The sequence below is a fragment of the Rhinichthys klamathensis genome, unplaced genomic scaffold (assembly GCF_029890125.1).
Source record: "Rhinichthys klamathensis goyatoka isolate OS25496 unplaced genomic scaffold, OSU_Roscu_1.1 h1tg000760l_1, whole genome shotgun sequence".
In the NCBI taxonomy this organism is placed as follows: domain Eukaryota; kingdom Metazoa; phylum Chordata; class Actinopteri; order Cypriniformes; family Leuciscidae; genus Rhinichthys; species Rhinichthys klamathensis.
The window spans coordinates 462,470-470,704 of record NW_026607164.1 but is presented as its reverse complement, the minus strand read 5'-3'; positions in this window follow the sequence as shown (position 1 = coordinate 470,704).

Genomic DNA, 8,235 nt, shown 5'->3' with positions numbered 1-8,235 from the left:
CACACACCACCCGCTCGCTGCCAGTGAGTGCAAGCATAAAAAGTAGTCCCGGCCCGCGCGTGTAGCCTGCCTGTCAGATACCCCGCCGCCAATCAAATTACGGCGTATCTTGTACTGTCGTCGTCCTGGCCGTTGGAATCGATCCAAATAGCAGCGCAAAGATCCAAATGCAGCGCATATATCAAAATAGCAGTTCAAAGGAGCTTGCTAAATATTGGTGGGGACAAATTTGTCATCTCAAAATATTGATTGGGACTAGTACCTAGCGTCCCCCCCTAAACCTACGCCCTTGGTAGGAATAAAACATTGTCGGAGCCATAATGCGCCGCGGATGTGTGCAGTGTAAATAAGGGGTTTACACATAGGCCTACTCCGTTTACAGTGCATATTTTTACCATACCCATGTCAACAGGTTGGAGCTTTCACTGCACGCGGATGCCCGTCCTGTGCGGTGCGTGCAGAGATCGTTTCTGCTGCAGGCGCTGAATTAAAGTGACAGCGCATGGTTCGTGGTCAAACTGAACACGGGTTGACATGAAAATATTAAATATATGCATTTAATTAAATTTATAAGAAGTAATGCATTGAATAATACGTTTATTGGGTTTAAACTTTAATACGTCTGTGAAAGAATGCATAGTAGGCTATAATTTTTTTTTAAACAACACGGAAATAGCGACAATTGTGCATATAAATTACTATATATGAGCTTAAAGTACAACCTGTGAGCAGTTTTTCAAGATCCTTTTGTGATCTTCGTTTTACACTTGTTGATGCGCAGCGGGTCATCTTAAAAGTGCCGTCGGAGCTACCTATCTCTGTATAACGGCCGTTGGAGCCCTCTGCTGGTAGGGAACCGTAAGATGGCCGCTCGAACACTTCCGGTGGCTTCACTGCCTGGTGGCAGTTTAGAACGTCATGAGCTATCCAGTCATTATATAGATCAGTGGTACATATTTAACGTTACAGAGGGCCTATTCGCAAGGGATTAACGTTACTATTACCGGAGGTAATTTTCCCGGACCTTTTACTGAAGGTAAAAGTCGCCGTAATCTTTACTGACATTGTCCGTGACCGTGATGATAAACGTTAACGTTACTGATGGCATTATGGCACATTCGGACGGGACTTAAGTTAGTAAATTTAACGTTACAGACTGACCAGTAATTCTGCAAAATAACCGTTTTCTTCTCACCTAAAGCTGGACATATAAAACAGTGGCAGCCAGAATAAAATCAGTCACGTAACCTATTAGATTTTTAAATAACTTACCGGGCTGATGCTGTGATCCAGTGGTGTCGCTTAACGGCTGTGGTGGAAATGCTTTAAAAAGCTTTGGCTTTCAGCACGAGTAACGTTAGGTCTTCCTTTGCCGATTAACGTATTTTTTTATTTAAAAGTTAATCTTGAAAACAGCGTGGATAACAAATTAGCAAATATATCCTCCTCAATTATGTTGCTTGCAGTTTTCATAGCGAATAACGTTATCTATTTTATCAGCGTTTTCCCCGGATCGAGTTCCTCACAGTCACAGCGGCGCCGGCGGATCTTGTCATAAACTTAGTGATATCAAGCCCCACCCACTTAGAGGAGCGATATGATTGGTCAATTTTCCTGTCATTTGAAATTAGTCTCTCGTTGCCACGCTGGAACACCAATCACAGCGCTGAACGCGGAAAAATCCTAATATGGAGAAAACGGACCTTTAGTACACGACACAAACTGAACAGGCAGATTTGAAGGTTTATTTTCCTCAAAAAGATTTAGATGTTTATTGTCAAATTATACATTACTAAATTAACTTTAGAACTGGTGAATTTTTTAAAATAAACTATTATTGAAAAGTTTGTAAATATAATTTTTTACAATAGTTTAGGCTCATATGACATTTTATTCAGTTTTTTATTCTGGACCGGTTGCACCAAAGTGGTTACAACTTAACCTAGTTTTCACGTTAAGAGAAAGCACTAAATTATAACTTTCACATTACCAAATAGGCTATTTTTTTGCAAAGCACAACTAAATATCTTGTATAATGTATAATATAGTAATATAGTTGGAATAAAATAGCAGACTGACTTACTGATTCAGTAAACTCGTTTTATCCGACGGACTCCAATCTGATTCTGCTGACATTTACACTCGCTTACATTTTAAATGACGGAATATTGTGTATGAATTATTTGTTGGCGGCTCATCAACACGAACTGCATTAACTTATAGAAATGTATTTTAATTTCAGTGTACCTTGAGATGGTCACACCAGTAATCCACCGTCAGCCGGCCATATTATTCTTCTGCCCCCTGAGCTAACTGCTATATTCATAAATGCCGATGGTTGTTTTCTGTGTTTTTCTTTTCATCTTTGCAAAGATTCTATTCAAATATTTTACAATTAATGTATGTAATTGCAGTGGGGTTGATTGCAGAACTTTCTAAATAATATAGGAAGAAAATAGACAATAGACAATCCAGAAGCTTCCCTTAATTATCTGTTCTCCATCCAGCAGTGTATCTATAGACAGAAAGGATTTGAGAACCACACATTTCAGGAGATGTGGGATCTCTACAGCCAGTATTGTGCGCAGAAGGACCGGCCAGATGATTTCAGCAGAAGGCAGAGGGATTTGATCCAGAAGGCGTAGAGCTCTGTCTGCATATACACCTGTAACCCTTATGACCAGTGTGCAGACGAAAAGGTTTTCATTTATGAAAAGTACATTTATACTTCTTGCCATAAAACGTCTGAAACACAAACAATAAAATGTTGATTGAATGTTATTCAAATTACTACCACATTCAGATTACATCATATTGTATCTAATACATACATACAAAGAAATACATATCAGGAATCATTTCTGTTACGACCCCGATTAGGGACAAACATAAAAAGCTGTTTAGAAAAATGGCGAAACAATCGCAATGGCCAGAGCAAGAAAAAGAGACAAATAACAAACAAACAAACAAAACAATGAAAATATAAACATACAGAAGTTAAGGACTGGTGAGCTAACTAATCTAAACTACTACTAGTTAAAGCTTTCCTAACTCCAGAGAAAAATAACAAACACAAAAGGGTCTTCCGGGTCAGCTTACTTACCTAGGCTTTCCCTCTATTCTAATATAACTAAACAAACACAAACTCACCATCCTGTACAAAAGAAAAGAAAAAATCCAAAACCACCACCAACAGGTTTCCTGAGGCTTTCCTGAGCTCTTAAATAGGAAAAGGCCGCCGGTGTTGGGAATAATCATTATTATTATTATATTATTATTGGAGTGAGAATGTATAATAATCCGGCTCCGCCTCCATCCAACTGACCACAACTGCTCAGAAAAAAAGGTAAAATAAGAGACAGAGCAGGGGCTCGTAAGAATTTCCTAAAAGAAAATCTAAGTGCATTACTTGATGTTTTATATTTTATACACAGATGTCAAGCTCTTCCATCAATGAGCTGGAAGCTTTTCCTTCATGGCTGGACGATCCTCATTTAAAGGAGATTATTTCAGAGCGTGTGCCAGCACCAAAACTGCAGGAAAGCCTTTCTTATTGCTGAAGCTGAAAACATTGAGGACTGCCGAACACAGATCATGTCCACTTTTGGGAAAGTCTTAAAGTCTGACTTCACCAAGAAGGAGAATTAAACAGTTTTACAAACGCAAAAATGTCTGATTGTAAACATACAGTCACTGAATTTAGCAGGGATTGTTGTCCACAGCAGAGCAAGATTTCTGTACTCATGGCTTGGTATTCGTAATGAAAAATCTTAATCATTAATAAATAGTAATAATAACTGTTATGATAATAATAGAAAAAACACCTGACTAAACTATTAAGTCAACACTGAGAAAAACAAAACAAATGTTTGAATCTTTGTTTTGCATTCATTATCAGATCTGCAAGAAACTTTCTGGAGACGGGAATGGCACTGCTGAATGGAGCACCAACGTGTCCAATGATCCGGATCAGATCCTCATATCGGTCCTGATCTGTGAGGAATCACTGGACAAACTGCGGCCGACGGCTGAAGGCCTCATGCAGAGGAACAGAAGAGCTGGTGAAGCTCCTCCTGAACGCATGTATGTGGACCGTGGCTGTAATCTTGTCCATGGCGTGTCTCTAAACACAGCTCTTCAGTGAGTGGACACACAGGGGTTTGCTGGTGCGGCTCGACATCTTTCACTGGATCCGTCCATTTTGTCCAAGCACGACATGACACTCCTGGTACAGACGATCCACAAATTCACACAACCAGCCAAATGGAGTCTGATGTGTTTAGCGATTAGAATATAAAGCTTACAAAGTGTTTATCATAAACTAGTATATAATAACGTAATATTGACGGAACGCGAAAGACGGAACTCTGAAGCGCGGAAGTGCAGTGGCCGGACCGTCTGTGGCGTGCACATAACAGACGCGGACGCGATGGCTGAGCGCCAAATCCAAACACCCTCCTCGTTAAAAGCTGACGTGTGGAAATATTTTGGCTTCTGAAGTTGAAGGGGGAAGGAGCTGGACAAGAGCCACACTAGTTGTAAGCTTTGTAGAGTAAAACTAAAATATTTCGGAAACAAGACACATGAAGCCAAATGACACGTTTCCAGCCAGAGGAGGAAAAACACTCGGCTGTAACGTTACCGGTCGTTGTTATATTATTAATTTACTACAAATATGCTGCTGCTAGTTCAGACACACATGTATTTTCCTGTTGGTTCTTTGCAATGTTAATAAAATATATTGTACGTTAATTCTTTATGGGTCATTACTTTGTACTTTTAAAGCAAAGTATTTATAGTCACACACACACACACAAAAAAGATTCTGATAATCGATTTAGCATCGAATCGCAGCCCTCTGAATCGTAATCGAATCGAATCGTGAGGTGCCTAGAGATTCCCACCCCTATTAGCGATTAGAATATAAAGCTTACAAAGTGTTTATCATAAACTAGCGCTAAGACCCAGAATCTGCCTTTCCTAAATGTATAGCCAGGAGCCGCTACTGGTGTCAATGTCTAAACAAGACATCGGCGCTCGGTACAACAGGCTTATGTACACCTTTGTAAAACTTCTCCGGTCAGCTCGCAGCACTCAGGCCCGCCGTGAAAACAAAATTCACAAAAGCCTATGAGAGAGCAAACTGGGTATTCCTTTGCCAAATATCAACACTAAAACGGTCTGTGATTTAATCCGTCGTAAAGAGAGATTAATTAACTAAAATACCATCTGCCACCATTTTGAAGACCACGTCGATCTCCTCAAAAGATCTCCCTCCAGCAGCGTCTCCCTCCACCTGACTGCACACAGATTGAATATGTACATATTACAAGTACAGCAGGAACAAGGTAAGTACTCAGATAAGCCCTGAGAAAAAAAAAACATCACTAAAGCCTGTTTGAGTTCAACATCGCATATAGTGCAAACTGGGTATTTCTTTGCCAAAAATGAACACTAAAACTTTGCGTGATTTCATTCGTCGCCAAGAGAGACTCATCGACCTGCAGTCCACAAAAATGCCTCTGAAGACCACGTCGATCTTCTATAACCCTCCATCTGAATAACCGCAGATCGAGGATGAGCTCATTCCAAGCAATGCAGGGACAAAGGCTTTAACAGACATTGCGATGCCAGATCTAAAAGCTCTGTTTCAATTACAACACAGTAAGTCTGCACTGATGCCCCACTAACCAGCGACAGTGAGAGAATCTGGTGTAACTAAAAGAAAAACACTGGTCACTTCCACCATCACCAAACCTCCACCTAGAATCACTTCATCTTCCTCACAAATGATCCACTTCCACCAACACAACACCAGTGACGACGTCCACCAGCCAAACGACACGTCTCAGAGCGCCGACACCCCTTCAGTCTGGGCCAAGGCTACAATATACAGAAGAAAACACACCGGCAATCTTACAAATGTTGGAGCCAAGCCGTCATGTGTACAAAACTTGCCTATTTGTACACTTTGCAACGAGCCAACGCAGGGACATGTCGATCTCCTCTAAAGATCTCCCTCCACCTGACTGCACACAGATTGAATATGTACATATTACAAGCACAGCAGGAACAAGGTCTTGAAAGAAAGAACGTACACGATCGATGATGCCAGATCCACAGACTCAGTCTCAGCAAAACTCCCTGAATCTGCACAGGCGTCTCACACAGCGGAGCGATCCTGTCCAGAGCCACACTGTACAAAAGAAAACACACAGTTAATCTTACTTCTCCAAACAGCCAAACAACTCAGGGACACAAAAAGTACAATAGAAGAGTTTTTGTCCTCATATAACTATTTCTTCATATAACTAGGGACAATCACAGCAGTTTGTAGCTGTAGGTTCACCACATGTTTTTGTAGCTGGGGATACTGTTACATCATCTTTAATAAACCATAACCCTTTCGATACGTCATCCTCTCTTCGGGTTATTTTGACCCGAAATGTTTTTTTGTTGTTGTTTTTTTTAAATTGAATGTTCATCAGAGTGGTCCAATACCTTAGGACTTTTGTCGCACTTGAACTTGGGAATACACACAAAAACAAAATGGATTGCATTCGAGGAGATTATGTGGTTGTAATAAAAGTTATAATTTATTTAATTTGACCCACATATGAATCAATGGAATGTGAGGAATTTTTTTATTTGTCAAAATATATAAAATATCTGGCACAATCCAGAACAAGCACACACAAATGAAGGCATGAGACTACAGAACACTCATCTCCAATGCAGAACACACACACACACTCTCTCTCTCTCTCTCTCTCTCTCTCTCTCTCTCTCTCTCTCTCTCTCTCTCTCTCTCTCTCTCTCTCTCTCTCTCTCTCTCTCTCTCTCTCTCTCTCTCTCTCTCTCTCTCTCTCTCTCTCTCTCTCTCTCTCTCTCTCTCTCTCACACACACACCTAGAAATCCTAATAAAACGACTGGGGGTGATATAACGGGGCAATGTTTTTTCTTCTTCAATTTGTCAAATAAAAATCAATTCTGAATTAAAAATCAGCATTTTCTAATAAATATTCATAAAGGTTTTACTTGTTTTTTTTTATTATAATATCCCTGCTGTAGTGTCCACCTTACTGATTTGAAATACGGTATTACAATATCTGACACTTCAGTATATACAGAAAAAAAGGTCAAAATTAAAACAAAAAAATGCTACAATTTTATAAAAAAAAAATATTTTTAAATGTCTTAATAGATACCTGAATGAATAGTGAAGAAATAAAAGGAAGAAAACTGACTTTAAGACTCAGTCCATTTGCAGTCCATTTGCTCCATGCCATCTAGTGGCAAGAGTCATGAAATATTATGTTGCGTTACTGATTTTTTTCCACAAGAGGTCGGCAGAGACAATTCAGCTCAATCTCACATTGATTAGCAGGGTTATGGATGAAAATACGAGTTATTTTGAAAAGTTATGAAGTTATGAAATAAATCTCCAAAAAAGTTGCTTGAAAAAAAAATATATAAATGAAATGATATAAGCTTTCTGAACAAAAACAAAGGATAATTTTAGGGCTTTTGACCAATTTTAAACGCGAGGAAAGAATCTCAATCAACTACAGAATTATATATTTAAGTCTAATACATCAATGCGGACTTTACACTGTGATCTGTTGTAACCAGAGTCAATTACTATTCGATTCTATTATTGTACCAGTGAATCAGGGGAGAGCGCGAACGCAGTCCCCCACTATCAGAAATTATGCAGTCGAGATTCCCACATTTGGGGAATTCGCAAGGGGTTCACTGTAGACTCTAGGCCAATCAGAGAGCCGAACTGTCTACGTTCAGCCGGCGAACCGTCATTGGCCCAGAGTGTACGTTCACTGTAGACTCTAGGCCAATCAGAGAGCCGAACTGTCTACGTTCAGCCGGCGAACCGTCATTGGCCCAGAGTCTACGTTCACTGTAGACTCTAGGCCAATCAGAAAGCCGAAGTGTCCACGTTCAGCCGGCGAGTGTAGACTACCAATCAGAGCGAACAGGTGATGGAGATCGGAATAAGACTTTTCAGAATTTGAAGGTAAGTGACAATGATATATATATTATCGTGTAAAAAATGATAAATATGATTGTATTATGTGTCAAAGTACAAGCTAAACGTGATGCATGACTATACTTAACTGTTTATTACATGATGTGTGAGAACGAAGCGTCTGCTAGCATTACCGTTTCATTCATTCTATAATTATGTTAGATTGCAGTCTTTGATTGTATTACTTTGT